Below are 20,821 nucleotides of genomic sequence, written 5' to 3'. Positions count from 1 at the left end.
GGAAGCATCATAAAACGAATGTCTAATTTTGAGAAGTAATTCCTGAGCAGTAATTTTGAGAAGTAACTCCCTCCCCACCACAGCTGCTGGCGGCCTTCCAACGTGGGGCGGAGAGCGGAGATGTTGCTCAAAGACAGACGCCAGAACTCGAGGCGACGTCATCTCCGTTCGGAGAACTGCTCTCGGGTTCTTTCGAAAGTTCGAAGCGCGGAATATTCAGTCTGTTCAATGTTCTGTCAGTTCCTGAACGCGAGCGTGATTGATTTATAACAAGAAATACAATTAATATAATTATTTTAGTCTGTAGTGACGGGCACTGTTTAAAGGAGTGGCATCCCAACAAACGACATATATTCCAGGTACATCATGGCGATATCGCAAATTGGATGTTAGGGGGGGGGGAATATGTTTAATGCAAAGTAAGAAAAAAGAGAAGGGAAAGGCTAGCCACGGTGTGGGCTTGCTATTCCCTAATGCTTTCAAGCAAACAGAAGAAAACAGCTGGGATACAGAAAATTATCAAAAAATACAGAAGAAACAGCTCCTTCACTAATCGTTGCGCATAGGACGCATCAGAGAATGCCCAGGAGTTTAGATTCCCGAAGGAATCGTGTCAGCGCAGACGTGACTTCAGCGTGCCAGCTGAAAATCCGCCGCTTCACTGCCAACCGCACACAGCTCTTTCAGCAAGAGGCTATACGAACCAATGCCTTCCTTAAATTCATTGACCCTTTAATGACATATGCTGTGCCTGGCCGCATCCCCCGCATCGAGGAATCGCTGCTTCATCGGCTGCGGCTGAATGTGGCCCGAACTCCTCTCCTCCTATTTAAGATGAATCAGCACCCATCACCTCTTTGCCCAACGTGCAACGTAGAAGCCGATGTGCCACACATTCTCATTGCCTGCCAGCGGTACGAAGACCACCGATCGAGTCTCCGGCGCCGCCTTGCTCATCTAGGCTACCGAGAGCTTTCCCTGGCGGTGCTACTTGGATGTTAGGATATCCATGGGAGCCTCACAGAACATCCATCCACTGAGGGTCACGTGACCCAGATGTCTTCGAAAAATAACTCGCGCTTGCTCCTTTCCTTTTACATCTACCAGATGTCCAGGGGATATAGAAAGTAAGACATTTTTCGAAGTCACATTGCGGACGTACAGATAACGTCCCATAGACGTGTCGCACATATGCGACGTGTGCGACCTTTGTGGGACGTACCTGGGATATTTCTGGTTTACTGGGGTATAGCTTTGCTCGAATAATACGTGCTCCCTGTGTAATGTGAATAGTAGTTGGGAATCGCAGTAACGAGTCTTTGTTTGCCTTCCAGGTTGCGACTGCCTCCAAGCGCAACGCAAGTTCCTATACGACACAGGTGAGCAGTGAAACAATTTCAAATGCCGAAGGACACTTTCGTTGGAATGCGGGACGATAGCAAACACAAGGTTCACTCGTTCACTTGCACGTGTGCTTCTTTTCTTCGCGACGCGGAGCAACAGATCGTGGTATGCGAAATAATCCTTTCCTCACGTAATGGATCAGATGCGTTGTGCATTTCGAAGAAATGGGTCGCGCGGTATGGCGAAATGTTATGGGAAGAAGAGAATGGCTAGGTACGTTCCTCCTGAATGCCCGAGATACATATGTCAGGGCCGACGTAAAATGACCTCACCTTTTTAGGCATTTCAGGTAAATAAATGGAATGAAATGAAGATATAATTCTATAAAAGTGGTAATTTTCCCGAGCACCCGTTTTTTCCGAAATTAAAGACCGGCGAGATAATTGTATTCTGAATAAAAAAATCTATGGCAATTCGACTCTTACGCCAAACCAAGTTCGCAACATCGAAGTAACAATGCTGATAATTTACAGAACAGCATTCTGTCTGTAGTATACAGGGTGTTCGAAATTAAACTTTCACCAGCACTTTATAAATAGGCGAACCAAACAAAAACTGGTGCTACTTTTCTGTTCCTCGAGTAAGAAACGGGTGCTACATAATTAGCAGCACCTGTTTCTTACACAAGTAGCGTAAAGTTATCATCCGGTTTCCTGTCATCGTTGTGTTTGCGTAGCGCTCGTGAAAGCTTAATTTTGAACACCCTGTATACGCCCAGCATGCTACCGAAAATACCGCGTGTACCCGTTTCTTCTCCTGATATCCTAAAACAATTTGCATTAAAAGCGCTAAAAAGTCGTGCGAACAGACACAAACACGAGTCACCAGAGCCGTAGCGAGGCGACTTTGCGCCCAGGACAGGGTAAACGTGAAGCTCCCCCCCCCTACCCTCCCTCACTGCCACAAGAAGCTCTGTAAACAAAAAAAAGCAAACGCTTATTGGCACAGCCGAGATCGTAAATTCAAATTCTCTTAATTCCCGCTTTATACTGCACAACCAACCTCCCAGGGCCTGCCGTTCGACGCCCTCTCTGGCGCTACTGCTCTGCGAGTCACCACACGTCTTGTAGCGCTCGTTGTTGGGGAGTCTCGTGGTGTTCGTAAAAGTTCTTGGCGTTTTGAAAGATGAACTCAGTCACGTACCAAGTCAAGTACTGAAGTTTTTGCCAAGTAATCTGCAAAGTCGGGAAGTGTTTCATGTGCACGGTCCCCCCTCCCCTCTCTAAAAACCACTAAACTCCTTCAGAGATCCCGAGGGAGGTCGGCGTCATTTGGTGACGCAGCGGAGACGGTTTGGCGATGACAATTGAAGTAGTTCATTGGCGCTGCAGACTTCCACGGGTCATCGCTACCGTCCACTGTTTTGTGCCGACACCAATGCGTCAAAACATTTTGTCCGCTCCGATGTCCCGGAGATATATTAACACCTAGCACGGTGCCGAGCGGCCCATGCCTGAGCCGAGAGTGCTGCCAACTCCGATGGTCGGAAACGTTCGGAAATAGTGTTTCTTTCTCTACGTCCCCCTAATTGGGACACCCTGTAATATGCGAGACGTACACAACCGTTCGTTTGGTGGCATTTTGAAATATGGTAGTTCAGACACTGTCTCCCCAACGCCGTGCTTTGCAAACGAGCTTAAATGCGAGCTGTGCACAGGTTCAAACCAAATGCCATGGAAAAGGGGAGTAAACACGTCATTATAGAGATAATGGAGTCCCCTAACGATCTTCGGTTGCTTTATGGCCTAATAGCGGCAGACATAGCTATTTGCTAAATTCGAAAGCAGTACTAAGACGGTGCATGTTTAAAAAACAAGTCAAACGGCTTCAGCACAAGTATTCGTGGCTTCATATACACGTGGTGTCTTCCATTGCTATTTGCTTACCGGGCGCTATACAGTTTAACCTACACAACTTCTGTCATCGCTGGCAGGCACTGTAGCGAAACTTGTCACGAAAAACACTGAGGCCCAGGTTCGAATCCAGGAGTCAACACCTTTTCCTGAGTTGTTCGATTTGATTCAGGCGTTGGAGGCTTACGTGTTTGTGTCGGCCTCATTTGTAGCTCGCCTCGGCTAACTTTTCGTTCTTTACGTAGTAAACACTGAGGTGATTGGATGTCAACGTTCATTTCGACAACAACTTTATTTTAAGATGATGAATGGGGAGTTCCATCGGCCAGGGACGATACTCTACCCAATTGCTGGTGGTGACGTGGGGAATGATAGTTCCGTCCGTCGTCCATCACGCATCCCGCACTTTCAAACGGGACCGCCGTGGGAAGTCACTGGGACGTTCGAGGAGCTGACGAAACGGTGTCCATGGGACGTCTTTTGTCCCGCTAGGCACGTTCCGTAGCACGTTCCGCTGCACGTTTACGCTGCCCCAGGCGGTTGAAGGCGCAGAGCAAATTTCCGAAGAGCATATGCAAAAGCAACAAGCCAATTTAATTGCCTCCTAATTGTCCAGTCTGTGGCTCAATCGAAGACGTCGAACATATTATAGTTACGTGCCCAAGATACTCTGAGTGTCGTGACAGACATGTAGCCGCGTTAGGCCGGGCTGACAATCGACCCTTCGGAGTGCAGAAGGTGCTGGGCCCATGGCAAATGAGCACTCAACTGCCAGCTTTGCGAGCCGTTACACAGTTCTTAAGGGAAACCAAGCTGTTAGATGGGCTATGACCTGTCTGTGGCGGTCGTCGCCGCTTCGCGACATCTCCAGTGGGTGATGGTGGATGTGTCTGGAACTCCTTTCCTTAGGTGATCTGGGGTAGCCGGCCCTCGTGATGAGGGCTACAATCCCCATTTTTTTCTTTCTTTCAATCAATCAATCAATTTAATTGCACGCACATTGACTTTGCCCTTCGCGACTGAATCGTGTCGCGTGTAAGCATACGCTATCGAATGCATTCACCAGCTCCCGTGGCATCTGCCAGCTGTGGTGCTTGAGGTTTTCCCTGGGTTTCCCGAAGTCTTTCCAGTCGCGTGTTGGCGCAGTTCCCCTTGAAGTCGGCCCAGTACGCATACTAACCCCTCTTCCCCCCACTCCTTCCTGCTATCTTCTCTACATCTGTCCACGTCTATACGCAGCCCATAGCCGCAGTTGCTTCGCGGCGCTAACACTGAATAAAAAATGCATTCTACAGATTTACTTCGGATAACCAAAAAGGGGCGTGCAATTTTCTAAACTACTTTACTATGTTAACTTACCTTACCTTAAACTCAGTATGCGCCCATTTGAGTCCTGACTCTGATTACTGTCGAGATAAAATGTCGCATTTGCAACTTGCTTATCGTTCAATCACCGTGATGCATGGCCTCACCTTACGTGTCACTTCCACTATCTCTCTTTTTCTCTGTGACTCAACGAAACCTAACCTAATCAAAACCTGGACTATTTGCAACATTGTGTATAATGAGCTCCGTGCTTGGTGGATATGCATCGTGGAGCGTATGTTTACATTCCGTTGTCATGACAGCAGCAGCCATTCGTATCAGCGGCGTCGCCGTGTCGCTCGCGAGATTTGTCCCTGCATTTTTTTTTTTTTCGTCGCATCCGGCTTGCAATCGACCGTTATTTTTACGGCCTTGTTGTTGACTGAGCGTTTTTTATTGCTGCTTGTTCCAGTCCCACAAACGTGACTCACAATGTACTATGTCTGGTGCTCTTCCTCTTTTGACTTCAATGTATGATTCGTTGTTCTTTGGAGGAAGTGAAGATCCGCAATTGTTTTCGGAAGGCTTGGCGTATAACGTACACGCTGGGAAGAAAGGAGTAACTTTAGTCCTTCTATAGGGAATTAGATGCATTGCCACAACAATTGTTCCCTTTCGGGACTAAATGCACGAAAGTTTATGCGGAGCTTCCGGATTCCCAACAACACCGAATATCCTCTGGATGTAGCAGTAATGTCCTAACGGATTCGCATGTCCGATGGGTATCTGAGTGATATCCATCGCACGTTCGAATCCGTTAGGACATCATTCGTACATCCAGAGGATATTAGAATATTCGGTGTTGTTGGGGGCTATTCGCAGTGTTGGAGAGTAAATTTCGGGTCATGAGATTAAAATGGGGAGTGATTGCAATCTTGAAGACTACAAGCTGCAACCGCTGCCCCAGTTTACTCCTTTTTTTCCTTATTTATCATTTTTTTTTTAGCGTATCTTTCCTTTGAGGAGAACTCCATGTCGTGGAGATGAATGAGGACATTTGTGGCTCAGAGGGCATTTTGGCTAGTATGAGATATGAGATTGGGAAGGTGGGGTCAGGGACGGGTGAATAATGATAATACGTCCAAGTGCTTAGTACGACATGAAGGTCTTGCGGCCACCTTGCACCGATGCCAGCGCGAACGGTTCGATGATGTTATTCATCCGGCTTCGTAGCTTCGTAGGCTTCCATTACATTACATATCACAAAGCCATGTTTACATGCTCAACATCAGCCAACACAATGCGACGTAGACAGCAATAACATGACATGTGTGAGAAAGAGGAAGAAGGCAAAGGAAAGAAACAGAGAGAGAAAGATATGATGATGATGATGATGTATACAAGAAAAAGATGGGGAGGTGAGAGAGAGGGAGAGAGAAAGAGAATGCCAGTTAGATCATAATAATTTCGCAGAATATCTACGCCTAACTTCGTTGTCACCGTTACGTATTCTGCAAAAGGTGGGTCGTGTGGCATCGACTAAAAACGAAGATTACGCCATCACAAGAGAGTCACAATAGTTTATTTTATTTAGTTTATAGTTTATTTTTTATTTATACAATACCACGGGCCCTATCAGGATCGGTTCCACTGCGCTGACAACAAGGAATATGGTGACACACACATATGTAAACCCTACAAATATTAAGATCAGTGACAAACACATGAAAAACAGTTATTGAGCATCCTCGTATAAGGACAACGTAATACGCAAGATATGCGGCCGCAAATTCTGCGCTCTAATTTATTTTGCGTTAATTTGTAGCCTACCCTCGATTCCATACCATCTCCGTTACGTGCAGCCTTATAAAGAGTCAAACAGCCATCTGGACTTGAACACCATCACAAACACTGGAAATGTCCACTGCAGAGATAACAACCTAATTACGTCCATTGATATCTCACATAGGGGTGTGTTGCGAAGGTTAGACAAACATGTGTTTTACACAGTCCTGCACAATGAGCTCAATGCATTCCTTTATTTTTCTTTTATCTCTGTGTTATCTAACACACTGAGACGATGCTCGGTCGCACATACAAAAAATATATTGATGATGATGATGATGATGAGTGGGATGTGTCATCGAGACAATCGATACTGTGCCCGAATACTCGCGATAATTCACGAGCTTCTTCCGTGTTTTTGTTTTCTATGTTCTTGAAAATAGGGAGCTTCAGAATAACAAGCTTTGGGTAAGGGTGCTTGTTGTCAACTTATATACCCAACTTTCTAATATGTTCGGTTAAAAACGTTCTGTATTGTTTCCATAAACTGGTGATTATGCAATGTGAAACTTTCGCCCATACGGTGTATATTAATCTACCTCCAATTAATATCAGTAATTCAAAACTATTTTTGCTACACACTCACATTATTGCAAATAATGCTGCAAAAATTCCGGCCATTGCTGCGAAGAGTAACATCCTAGCTGACAGTGTGCATATATAGTTAAAGGATGCACCGCGTGGCCACCCTGCGAAAGCACGACCTCGTCAACTAACTACACTGTAACCCGGCTGTGTTAGAAATCCTTATCGCGTACCGCACCATCGGAGCGTATACCGTGAGCCGCATAATCAAGTATAAATGTTTAGCAGGGTCCCACACTAGACCTGCGGTTCCTAACGCCCAAATTGGCCAGGGTGCGGTCCATTTTAGCGATTCAGCGTTTCGTGCCACCATTAAAATAATTAACGCCTGCGGTATAAGGTACGGTTTCTTTTCGATGCCCTTGCGTATCTTGTGTGCGTTATAGGAATGCATCACAGGAGATGCCTGTAGGCTCTTTTGCATGAGGCACTCTTAGTGAACAAGAGAATGGTATACGTCAACTGCTGGCCTTCGTCGAGAGTTCCACTAGTTCTTTTTGTTTATCTTTGCACCTTACAGTACCCTTTTTGTACTCGCGTGCGCCCCATCTAATCATCGTATCTTTATGTGTGTGTGTGTGTGTGTGTGTGTGTGTGTGTGCTGGTTGACAAAGCGGGAGCTTGGGGTGCAAATACAGATGAACAAAGACGACCAGGACAACAAGACAACCAACCGAAAAGACACGTTATAAAAGTTAATATAGCGCACGAGCACCCTCGAACAAACAGAGTTCCAAGCAAACTTGGAACTCTACTGTAATGTTCTGTTATTGTTCGCTGCCCAAGCTGAGGCTTTTTTCCTCACGAATCTCGTCCAGGGAGCTTGCCCGCCTGTATATGCCGTCTTATCCGCAACCAAACTTGTACACTTCAACATGTACCAGTATTGTCCTTCTATAAGTTATCCTTATAAGTTATCCTAAGATTATCCTTTGTATAAGTCTGGAGCACGCCCTGCTTCCGACGAACGACAACGGCCCTGTTTGCGTTTCTCCACAGGCAAGGTTTTACAGCAAGTCATTTGATTTTTTAGTTTGGTCCTTGGGGGAGCTCATCGTTACAGCGTTGTACAATCAAAGTTCTTGGACATTTTCGCATGGATACAGGACTAGCGTCTCCTCTTTTGGTTTTATACTACTTCGAAGTGAAGCACTCTTTGCTTCAGAGCCTCGGTAAAAGTCGGAACAACTATAATTCAATGAAGGTCAACGAATAATGTCGACGAGTCCACGTGCGAAATCTCAATGCACAAAAAACAAACAGCGTCACAAAGTGTCAAAGACGTCCGTCGAGACGAGGAATTGCACAAGGACGCGCATGGCAGGTATGAGCTGATTTCCGGGCCAGCATCCAAGAGCCTACACTTGTTGCTTTTGGTGCGAAGTTTTGTGGTGATGTTTTCATCCGTACCGTTCCAAAGTGTATATATTTGTGTAGTTTTCCTTTCTATTCTGAATAACGCGTCCTGGAGTAGCCATTCCCGAGTGGCTCGAGACTAACATCTCCATTTTTTTTCTTTTACAAATCAATCAATCAATAATGTCGACAACAAGACGATCAGCTCCACATCTTTCTTACTGCACCTTGCATAACGACAGCTCGATGAAACATCCGTGTGAGGGGCATGTAAACACAGGCGACATGTGCGTAGTTTGACTCTACAATTCGAGAGTCCTTCTCAAAGGAAAAGGAATGGCTCAATCGAAGTAACCAGCGCAGGCACCGCGCTGACTGCATAATTCATATCATATTCCATAAGTCTCACTTGACTGAGTACCACGCACCACCACAACAACAACGCACGGTGCCAAAAGTGCTAAACACCCGCCCTTTATGCGACACAAAGTCGGCCACCACAATGGGCATAAGAGAACCACGTCGGCGTGAAGTCTCCGTGTTTGAATGTTATTGAATAGGGGGCAGGAAATGTTTACTGTTGTTGCTTGCTACTCAACTTTCCATTTCGGTTGTTGTTGTGACAACACATTCGGCCATGCTCGTGCGAGACCGTTTTTCCTCCACTCTTGAGGGGGGGGGGGCATTTCCCCCTTTACAATGATCATTGTGAGAGCCGGACCTATTTTGACGAAGCGGCGGGTATGAGCATTGTTCGACCCCTTCTTTCCCGCTTCTTTATATGGGTTCCGGCGCGGGAGACGCAATATTGCACGGTGGGAAGAAAGGAGAGCTGCTTCCACCGTCCCTATATAAGCATCGTCGTACAAGTGGGAAATGCAGAAGAGAAATGGTCTTCAGAATATATTTTGTACGAAAAAAAAAGTGAGAAGGGAAATACTACAAAGGGCGAGAGAAAGTTGAGAAATGGATCAGTGTAAAATGGGGAATGGGCCTCCCGGCGTCACGCGTTTTGCGGTAATATTTCGGTGGTTCTCTCCCCCCTTCCCAGTCCTTTACCCGTCTTTGTGCGCTGACCGAGGGCGACGCGCTTATAATAACGTTGTAAGTGGGAGGAGTTTACGGCGGGAAGGTGGTGGAACTGGCTACTGACCAGCTCCGCCTCTTTTCTTTTATTTATTTGTATTTTTACCTCGTGACCACGTAAGGTGTAAAGCGTATGCAGATGAGATGGGTAAGGGGAAAAAAGAACACGTACTTCCAGTATAGTGTACGATTGCCAGTATAGAAACCTGTTGTGGCATCGCCTCGGGGACGTTCGACCGCGCTTGCATTCAGAAGGAGATTAGAAAGTGGTCGTGCATATTTCTGAATAATATATGGGAGGAGCTACGCGTTAATGTAGTCGTGATGGAATGTGTGTTAGGTATACGTGTTAGGTTCACGGTATTGGTACCTCTATATTCTTGAGCGAATGGAAAAATCAAAGTCAAGCAACGCTAGTCCGCTAGTCAGCTTGGGGCAAGAAAGAAAACGGGAGCGCATCTGTTTCCACGCGAGGAACGTTAGTAAAGTGCACTGCTATGGCGAAGGAAGCAAATGCGAAAGTTTGCCATAGCCGAAGTTTCGACTCTGAGGAATGGAAGCACTCCTGTTGTGTAACACTCGGTGGAGTTCAGTGCCGTCTCTCTCTCTACCTCTCTTTCTTCTTCTCTCACTCCCTCTCCCTACATGTTCGTGATGAGGAGCCCAGAGCAACTCGACCGATAGTAGCCTACTACAGTACTACAAGATCGCGATGCTCCGAGCTCTTACTGCTTTTATAGCGACTCAGCTGTTGAAGTAGCACAGAAGTCATTTTTAACACCCTGTTTTCTTTGTGTAAAACTGTTAAGGAGGTCGGTAAAATGCACCATGAGAAAAATTCACCCCCCCCCCCCCATTGTCATACTAGTCGCAGAAATTGAATTTAAAACACGCCGCAGAAAGCGATCGTGCGCAACGGCGGCGGAGAGCAGTACCAGTCTGTGATCTTGCGCTGATGGCACACCGTCCGCGCTTGCTGATTGGTTCAAAGAAATGTCATCTGCCTGTCAGCTGTTCAGGGATCTGAAGAAGCATTTCATACAGGGAAACTCCGGTGAGACAATGACATCCTCCATGCGCACGGTCAGCCTTTCAATCCCTAATCCTCCCCATTGGAACAGGTTTAACGAGTACAAAAAAAGAAAGCCCCCACAGAAATCCTGTGATTAAACATATACCCCCCCCCACACACACACACAGAAAAAAAGAAGAGGCAGGCGCTGACCGCGCTGACGTTATGACGTCATCTGTCGTCCCTCTCCTCCTCGTTACACCATGCGGGGCGAGTCGAGGGCGAACGAGCGCGGCTGCGTTTGTGCGCGTTTTTTTTTTCTTTTTTCTTTTTGGCAAAAAATTGCACGCATCAAAACGTTTTGTGCTGTTCGGCAAATTGACGCATATACTTTCATCAAAATATTTTGGATGGCCCTCTGTACTCCTTTAAGGGCTCAATTTCGTGAGTCCCGTACGTCGCGTCGCCGAAAACCCTTCTCTCTCTTGAAGCATAGGAACGAGAAAAAGGTGCGCGACGCAGATTGGTCATTTCTGAGATTCACGTTGGCTCTGACGTTGGCGTCACCTGCCTCCGAGAAAAAGTGACAGCGGCGGCTGCCGGTTCCCATGTCATTGCATGTGAAGAGGTTGCGCCGTGCGCGTACCGGCTTCTTGTCACCCGCAGCAGCAGTGCAGACGGTATTGCCTGTGTATGCGGGGGTGAATAGCGGCATTATGGGTCGTCCGTGGAAGTGTACGTAGGGGAGATGATCCTGCTGCGGACTACAATCGATAGGGCGAACCATGCACGTAGCGACAGGCGAGCTAAAAAAAACAACCCTGTCGCTGTCGTTGATTTGATGCCACCGTCATTTGTAAAAACGTACATATTATAAAAAATTATATGAAAAATATTGTTAAAAAATATAAAAATATTGTAAAAATAAAAAATTGAAACGATGAAACATATCTGCCAGCTTTTTTTTTTTTTTGCAATGGCTCATTTTCGATGATACACACACACAACACGAACAGAATGAGCACTCTACCATAGTAATGCCGATGGGGACCACCGCTCCTATACAGTTTTTGCTGTTGCTTTATTGGACCAATTGTTACGGACGAAGTTGATTATGCTTAGCTTCCTGCTTCGTTGATATGCCTATTTATGATACTTTTTTTCGCATATATCTTCTGTGAATGGGTGAAAAACCTTCAGGTTGGGTTGTGAATTCGTCTGAGTTTTATTAGTTTATTATTTAAAGTTTATTCCGTCTACTCTACTTTACACTCCTTATAGGTTTCACTTTCCCAACACACGAATCAGCGCGACAGACCATCCTTTACTATGGGGGGGGGGGGGGTGAAGCATTGTGTACCGTGCATTCTGGGAAAGTAAATATTCTGGAAAGATTGCTTGATGTGGTAATAACCTGTCGGCCTCAGGAAGGGAGAGTGTAGGTCACGCCGACTAGTTATATGCATCACGCGCAGTTGAATGAAAACCGGTTGCTGGAAAGGTTATCTGTCTCGTTTTGACTGGCTATTCGTCTATAGCTATCATTCTCTTGACCATCATGCAGGACATGGCACGACATAGACACAGGCGTTGGGTGCACGCGCTATCACATGCCGGGACATGAGTCTCCCACTCAACTCTGCATTTGCTCACTCACGCTCATTCAATCATTCAATCCCAGGCTCAGCGCTCAGCACAGCTTTCCGCGTCTGTGTGCGCGCAGCTCACAGCCACAGTTGCATCGCGGCGGTGATATGGAATTAAAAGAAGGCCCTGCCTTTGCCGCACTTGGCCTGAGTGAGCATGCTCATGAGTGAATTTTGCTGGTGTACAGGGTGGGTGCAGATAAAGTAGCCACCCAAGCAGCACAATATCTTGGACCAATATTCGGCCAATATTGGCAATGTCGGCCCAATATTAGACCAATATTGGCAATGTCTGCTCAATATTAGGCCAAGATTGGACCAATATTGGGCCAGTATTGCCAATATTGGTCAAATATTGGGCCAAGATGTTATGCTGCTTGAGCCACATTTATGCACTTATGGCGTTCCCTGCTTACCGCATGGAGGTGGCGCGGGATGACGCATTTATCCGATAAAAACGAACAAAAAATCGTGGTAATCAAACTCCACGCAACAGAAAAGTTATCCATGCAAACATTGCTTTCCGTGCATCCCGATTTTCCTATGCAGAAGTCAATATGGCGGTCACGGCACAGTTGCGTCCAGCTACCGCCAGGCGTACCAGATCTCGTTTTCTTTTTTTTTCTGCGTGGGTGGCACCCCCAGCGGCAGGGCGATGCAGCTGTGCTACACTGCCATGTCCCGTTTTGAAATACACGGAGCGAAGTTCGCGTTGCTCACGATTATATTGCGCAGAATTTGGTTACCACGATTTTTTTTCTCGATTTTCATCGCATAAATTCACCGTCGTGCGCCGCCGGAAGTTGGTACGGTATGCAGGGAACGCGCTATGTGCGAAAATCATGGGGCTACTTTATCTGCACCCACCCTGTATATACGCCCGCTATTATATCTTGTCCACCTATAAGACCCGTCGTCCGGCGCAGACAGTCCGCCCACGGAGATGGCCCGGGCAGTTCGTATGCGGCAGACACATGCCGTTATACGACCAATCAGAGAACGACGCAAAGGGTTAAAAGAGGGGGACTTTCCAGCGACATCGCGGCGCCAGTGAGACGACCCATTGATCGGACGCGGAAAGTTGGTCGACGCCGGCGCGTCTGGCGTGCGCCGGTTCTGCGTCGCCTGTTCCAGGCCGCATCCATCCTATAAGGTACTGCTGCAGTACAGACGTGCTGCTCTGCCGCAGTCTACGCATGGCACGGGTGCTAAACGATGAAGCCCCCGGAAAGAGAAGGAAGCACGATGGGGAGTCCGTGCCGCCCAGGCAGTTATTGGTCGCCTTGCCGGTTGCTATCTTTCACGGTTCGTTTGCAGCAGGCCTTCTACGGAGAGACTTCAGCATTTTGTTTTCAGGCGTTAAGCAGTGTCTTGTATTGTTTCTCCAACTCTCACTATATACATCTTCGGAGTTGTGTTGGAGTGGTACTTCCGTTTCCCACGTACTTTTTTTATTGTTCTTGTTTGTTGTTTGGTTGAGGAGAAGAATAAAGCGTGCACATCGTTGGTGGATAGCTTCAAAGTTAGGAGGTGGTTGGTTCGAGTCCCTCCGCAGACTGTGTAGTCCGGAGGTGTCGCTGGGGTTTCCGGTGGACTTTCAACAGGACGCGTTTCGGCACAGTTCCCCTTGAAGTGCGCCCAGGACGTATCTAACCCACCTCTCTCCCCACTCAATAAATATTCCTGTCGTACAATTTAATCTGCAAAAAAGAAAAAAAAAGGAAAGAATCGTTATGCTCGTTCATGTAAGTGCAGATTGCTGTGTGGTCATGTTGCATGTTGTTGTGAATGAATCTGCCAGAGAGAGAGAGAAAAAAAAACGAAAGAGAGAGGGAGCTGCCTGTTACACACTTGTGCCTATACTAAGGCCACTGTAAGTAATAACAATAATAATAATTTACTTGACTTGACTTGACTTGACTTGACTTTTTTTTTACTTTACTTGATAAGATGACCGGGAACAGCGACAGAGAGTCACGTTGTGACTGTGTACGGGGTGTTACACGAAAAATGCGCCAAAGTTTAAAAAAGACTGGCTCATCGCACACCAAAAAGACGGAATGCATAGCGTTACCAGTGGTGTGAGGATACTCAAACTATTTTTTTTTCTTTTGTAACTAATTAACTAATTAAGTGAAATTAATTAGTCAGTTTTTTAATTACAAGAATTAGAGCCAAAATGTCAATGAGAAAGTTGTAGCGGCCGGTACAACGACACGAAACCCGCTGATTGCAACTTTGTAACTCTAAATGTTTTTTTTTTCCCCGGCTCCAAAGACTAACTTTCGGGTTTGCAAAAAAACCGACGCGGGACCTGTCGCAGATGCGCGAGGAGTACTATATGTCAAGCCAAAATGTCAATGAGAACTGGGACTGGTCTTCGTTCCATAACAGGACGATCGAGAGCACTGTGGTCGGTTCTTCTGGCGGACCGGCGCGATTCTTACATTGAACGTACTCGCAAACGGGTACGTAGAGTATAACCCTGACGACTACAAGTATGACACTATATTAATTGTACACTGATTATTATGCCATTTTCGGCCTGTGAGTAAAGCCGTGCTCAGACCTGCTGTTGGGACGGCAAGCATCAAAAGAACCTTTCGATCGTGAATGGTCGATTGTCCACTGGAGCGGGGCGAGCACTTGAGGAGGAGGAGGCGTCTGGTTCCTGCGGGGTGACCAGTGTAGCAGCACATTCTCCGTCACGCCTGCAGCGACGGTACGCACGGGCCAATTCGGGTACGACAGCTTGCCAAGTCTGCAGTATAGAGCTGCAATCGCACAAAAATTTAGCTATTTTTATTTATTTATTGATGCTCTTACGTTACAACGCCTTACGGCATTACTGTAGCGGGGGTTCATACAAATACAAGTAAGTAATAGACCGCTCCCTGTTTGTAGACAAGTGACGTCGTAGTGTTCGACAGCGCCACCGATTTGGTAGAGTTGAACTACGCTAGGAGCTAGGGGCGAGCAAGGTCGCGCCCGAAAGCCACGGTCTTGAGGTCCTTCGGTCCTGCTTTTCTTTATCCCTGTGGTTCAATGTTACGAATAATGACGTGCGACGTGACTTGTTATCTGACATTAGTATGTGTATACATTATTAAATATTGCAGGAAAAACCCACAATATCATATTTTACTAAAGCCACAAGACATCACAGTGACGACGATACACCTACATACCATTATAGGCGCAGCTTGATCTTCGATATCCTTGCGCCAGAAAACTCCTAACTCTTAACTCCAAACTCCTGCTTTTCTTTGTATAGGAGGCAGCGAACAAGTGCCTATTCGTGGAACCCAGCCCTCCCCTACCGATTGGTTTCGGTTTCAGTGTGTTTACCAACGTCATGATGACGTTTCTGGGGTAGAGGTCTATATAAGTATAATGTGCAAAAAAATTATAATAGAAAGCACACATGTATACAACAACACGTGCTCAGGTCCCGTCGTGATTCCACTCGCCTATATGGCACGAGGAAAGAAGGAATGTTTGAAAACATGAGTTCTACATCTGTAGGGCTGAATTTTCCTGTGATGATCAAATCTCGGTGAGATATGCGATGGAGATTCCAAGCATCGATATATTATTATACCAGTTTTATCATTAATAATGTTATGTAAAAATGGCAAACGTAACTGTTGCCTCCTTGTGAACAAACTATCCCAGCCTAATCTTAACTTTAACTCACTTGCACTAACGTCCATGCCCGTACAATTAAACACTAGTAGTCTAGCCGAGCCCTCAGTCCCAATTTTCGTCCCAATTACGCCCATGATTTTTCAGAAAATTAAAATTGAAAAACTTACGGGCAACACTGTGTCGAAGTCGCCACAATACTCGTCAAGTACGACGGCAAAACTACATTGCGTGCGCATAACACTGTGCCTAAAACAAAAGTAGCCGGCTAGGTAGCCAGCAAGCCAGTCGGGAACATAGATCACTGTTGCTTGACGAATTTGGGTATTATTTCCCACAAGACGTCGCCCCACGAGCCGTTTTACCGCAAGTTTACCATAGTCGCTCTCCAAATATTACTCCGCCGCAGATAGGGTGGCTGGACACAGCGAGGTCACGCTCGCTCCTGCTTCCGTATTGGCTGCTAAGACTGGCTACATGGCATACGCCACGGGAGTGGCATCCAATGTATTGCTCCGTAGACGAAAGCGTGCTTGGCGAACGCAATGCATCCTCGACGGGTCATGGTCACACGTCACAGCAAACGTCACCGCACACGTGACCTTAAAGGTGACTGCGTCCGGATCGGCGGCTAAGCCGTTTTTAAACAACGCGTTTGCTCTTTGTGTGCATAGTTTTGGACGCTAATTATATTTATCCGATAATCTCGCAGCAAAACGCCCACTTTTGTACATGAGGGCTCCTACTATTGACCACTTCCAAAGATGTGATGACGAACCTGCGTTGAGGCACACTGAGCCGATGTGACGTATACTTAAACTAAGGAGAAATGGGACACCACGTCACGGAAGATGCACCGTATGGTCTACGCTGGCAAAATACGTTCATCTCTTGACTTCATGGCAACGAGAATATGTTGGCAAGCTCTAAAACGACATGTAAACAAAGTCACATGACCTCAAAATGACGCTGCCTATGTCATGTGACCACTACAAGATGACGGTTTTGCAAAAAGCACCCGCTTGAGGGCAGTTACAACAATGGCGGGTTTGTGTCACCCCTGTGGGATGGCTGGACACAGAGAGGTCACGCGCTCGCTCCTCCGCGAGATAATGTAATTCATCATACTCACTCTGCTTCCGTATTGGCCGTTAAGACTGGTCACATGTCATACGCTGCGTGGTGGCACTGCACTATTTCTCCTGGCGCGCTATTTCGTCTGCTTATCTCATGCGGCGCATATGTAGTTGACGGACTAATTTCTTAAGTTGAAAACGCCTATAGCAAATTATCATTCCACGAAACGAAATGTTTGCACTTCAGTGCCCCTTTAATGAGCAGGGACGTATCAGTTCCACGCATAAATTGAAGGAATGACACATATTTTCGTCTTTACGTCCAGTGAAGGTTGTCGTACAAGTATAATTACCTTTGGTAAATCATATAAGGACTAAACTTCTGAGAAAATGCCAGAGATTAGCGTCTACTTTATTCAAACTCTTCCCGAGGAGAATCATAATGCGTGCCACGGAATTCGCTTCCCCCATTAACGGTAAGCGGTGGATGTTCTTCTCTGCGAAAGTGAAAGCCCAGGAATTTTCAGCGTTACGGGACAGAAATGCCATAACGGTTTCCGTGGGCTGCGCAGTGTTGCACGACACAAGCGGACGGGACAGCAGACCACGGTGCTAGTCGAATTCCAAGCGTACTTCTGCAACGCCGCAGGATCGTTCCAATCCCGTGATCTACACTGCAATCACCGTCGCTAGACGTCGTCCTTTATTCTGTTTCAGTTCAAGGTTGCCTGAACTGCAAATTTTGCGCCAATTTACAAATGAACGCGTTGCTTTATCGGACTTCCTGTTCTTCCGGAACGTAGGTAACAACAAAATTGTGTGTCTATCTAACAACAAAACTATCTGACGAAGCCTTCGTACCTGACGAAATGGAGTCCACTGCATGAAAGCTTGTATTAAACAGAGGAAAGCTTCAGCGTTTTATAGTTTTGTTGTTACTTTTGCCAAGTGGATCTTGACTGAGCCCTCTACGTTCTTCGACTGTTAATTTCCTCCGGAACGGAAAGAAACAGGGAAGGCCGTCTTACAGTTCTAAATTTTGGGTACGTCCTCAATAATTTTGGGTGTGCGTTCAGAGGATGCTGGAGTCTGTCTTGCTACCTTATTTAAATCATTTAAAAAAACAGCAAAAGAAAAAAGAAGAAGCAGAAATGCAAAAAAAGCCATTCTCAAGAGCATAATTGTTAAAGGTAAACAGCAGAGCAGCAGACAAGGCAGTTCATCTTTGCGGCGTGGTTTAACGGTTTGTTGCTTGTAAATCCAGAGCAACAAGTTATGTACGTGACACACCACTCGCGCGCCTCGTCGACCATCGCCCTTTCTCCGTTGGGAAGGTTCTCGGCTGCTGGCCTGCCCATCACCAGCTGACGGCATTGCGCGCTCTTGTCGATTTCCTCACCGCTTCGAAGCTGCTTGACACTCTGTGACAACTTCTGTGACACTCTATGACAACTTCTGTGACACTCTATGACAACTTCTGTGACACTCTGTGACAAGTTCTGTGACATTCTGTGTTTGCGCGATCTCTGACATTATGAACCAGTGAGTGTTTCTCGATGCCTAACGTCTCCCCCTTTCCTTTTCGCCCTTTTCGTTTATGCTTTCTTCTGCTTGACCCACTAGCTGCCTCTTTCATGTTTGTTTGTTTTTTCTCTTTTTTCTGACTTTGTTGTTCCACCCACAAACGCGTTTTGGAGTAGCCAGTCCTGACTGGGTCGGGACTAACCTCTCCATATTTTTCTTTCATATTGTCACGAAGCGAAATGGGCCGGCGAGTCGTCGAATAAACAGCCAACGGTTTATTAAACTACTTGTTAGCAAAAGCACAAGAGTGATAGCTCTCTGAACACAACTGAGTCCAAAGATTAAGAAATGCTCCAGCATGGAGCGCACAAGCGTTTAAGCGTCGCGCCGAAAAGTCTAGAAACTGCACGTGCGTTTGCCAGAGAGCAGGTGATGTGTCTGGAATCTTCTTGCTTCTTCTTCAGCACGCGCCGGGATGAGATGTACCGTTTCGTTATGGCGGGCTATAGTTTCGTGCCTGCCCTGGAAGTTTCTCGAAGATGATTCGTGGCAATATCCAATCCAATCCAATATATTTTTATTTATTTATTTGCTCTCAAAATTGCGATAAAAGGTTCGAGGTGACGCCTGGTGGGAAATAGTCCCAATTCGCCAAGAAGCCGTGACTCGCTGCTACTACTGATGGCTGGATAGCCGACACGTGGACGCGTTTTTTATATAGATACAGTGTTACGTGCATGCAATGTAGTTTTGCCGCAGTACTTGACGAGCCACGCAGAGTTGGGGCAACGTCGACACACTGTTGCCCGTAGTTTCTAGTTTTCTTATAAAAAGTCTAATAATGCAGTTGGGTCGGAAATTGTGACGTAAGAGTATAGAGGGCTCATGAAATCCAATAGACCTCTCCCTGTTTGTAGACAAATGACGTCATACTGTTCGACAGCGCCACCAATTTGGTAGAGTTGAACTATACGCTCGAAGCTAGGGGGGAACCAGGTCGCGCCCGAAAGCCACGGCTCTGAGGGGATTACGATGGTCCTAGAAAGGGACGCGACCTTCGGTCCTAATTTTCTTTCAATAGGAGGCAGCGAACAGGTGCCCATTCGTGGAACCCAGCCCTCCCCTTCCGATTTGTTTCGCTTTCAGTCTGTCTACCAACGCCATGACGCTTCTCGGGTAGGGGTCTATAGATGGATTGTCTAATGGCATCTTCGACTGGCAGCCACCGATCGCCCTAGAGCGCTCTGGAACGCGCGCTCTATATCTTCGACTGGTGAAAAGAGAGCCCTCTGGCAACATCTTCGGCAGTTGTTTATTTCTTCCATCTTCTTTCTTCCTCCAGCTCGGAGTGCTCTTGCTTTGAGCATAGGTACCACCAAGTCGGAGTCATGGCGTATGAGAGTCATCATACGTCATCGACTCTAGCGATCTACCTCGAAAGGAAAGTCGGTGCGAGTCGACTCTTGAGCACGTCTAGCACGTCCTCGAATTTTAGAACGGGAGTTAGTGTCACACGGGCGACGTCATGAGAGCCGCACCGCGGCATTTTCGCCCACCAGGAGTCGACTCTCTCGGTTCTCGAGTTGATCGAGTCCAATAAACGAACGCAACCGAAGATGCCGTTACTTTTCTTTGTTCTAACGCCCTGGAAAAGTTACGCTCTAAAGACACCATGCGGTGGTTGCGGGTTCAGTTCCGGTTTCGATATCCGATTAAGCACACGCATGCGTCTGTATGTATTCCTCCATTGCAGAGTCTAAAACAAGTTGTACGGTGCACCCTACAGAATAGAATAGAAGTAGAAAAAAAAAATGGAAACGTAGGTCGCACTGGTGCGACCAGCTGTTCCAGGACGCTTGACGTGTGAAAGCACTGAATGATTTAAAAGATTATTTCAGCACGTATGTCCTTGAGGTGGTTCGCCAGGGCACACAGCGCAGGTTGCTGGTGCTGCTTTGGCCAGCTCCCCAGTACCTTCTCAGCACTAAAAGGTCGGTTGTCAAGTTTCGCGAGAGCGTTCTTCAGCATTCGCCGACTAGAGTCGAAGCGTCGGCAGGTGACCAGCACGTGCTCAGTGTTCTCCACAGTTCCGCAAGTTGAACAGTCTTATAGGAATCGCAACAAGTGCGTATAATCATGATATACGGCCTGATGACTGACATGACATGATGTTCGCATGCGACGCACTTTCGTTCCGTCACAAGTCCACCAGGCCGTTCGTAGACGGCAAGACATAAGATAAGTACCCTCGGTGCTCAATGACTGAACGGTCCCAATAGCGGCGCCTCGCCGATCCTATATCGAACGCTCTCAGCTGTTACCATGTCATAACGATGATGGAAGACTCACGTTTTGCGATACACTGTAAAGGACCCCTTGCGTTGGTTGCTCCCAGTATTATTACAGCTTGAAGGTGCAACTAGAACATGAGTGATTTGTTGTTTCCTCTGTTCCGAAGGTATTGCCCTATGTCCCAGCCTTGCG

General features: G+C 46.8%; 1 protein-coding gene across 3 annotated transcripts in view; it reads left to right on the top strand.

Annotated features, from left to right (window-relative positions):
- Positions 1-20,821, top strand: part of LOC135366755 (muscleblind-like protein 2a) — a 304,286-nt gene that overhangs the window by 93,382 nt on the left and 190,083 nt on the right. For all 3 annotated transcript variants that reach the window (XM_064599626.1, XM_064599628.1, XM_064599625.1), the window contains one exon: positions 1,335-1,379. The gene's annotated coding sequence lies outside the window, so the exon portion shown is untranslated. The remainder of the gene's footprint in view (positions 1-1,334; positions 1,380-20,821) is intronic.

This window comes from Ornithodoros turicata, chromosome 8 (assembly GCF_037126465.1).
Source record: "Ornithodoros turicata isolate Travis chromosome 8, ASM3712646v1, whole genome shotgun sequence".
NCBI classification, from domain to species: Eukaryota; Metazoa; Arthropoda; class Arachnida; order Ixodida; family Argasidae; genus Ornithodoros; species Ornithodoros turicata.
This window is presented reverse-complemented; position numbering and strand designations above follow the sequence as displayed.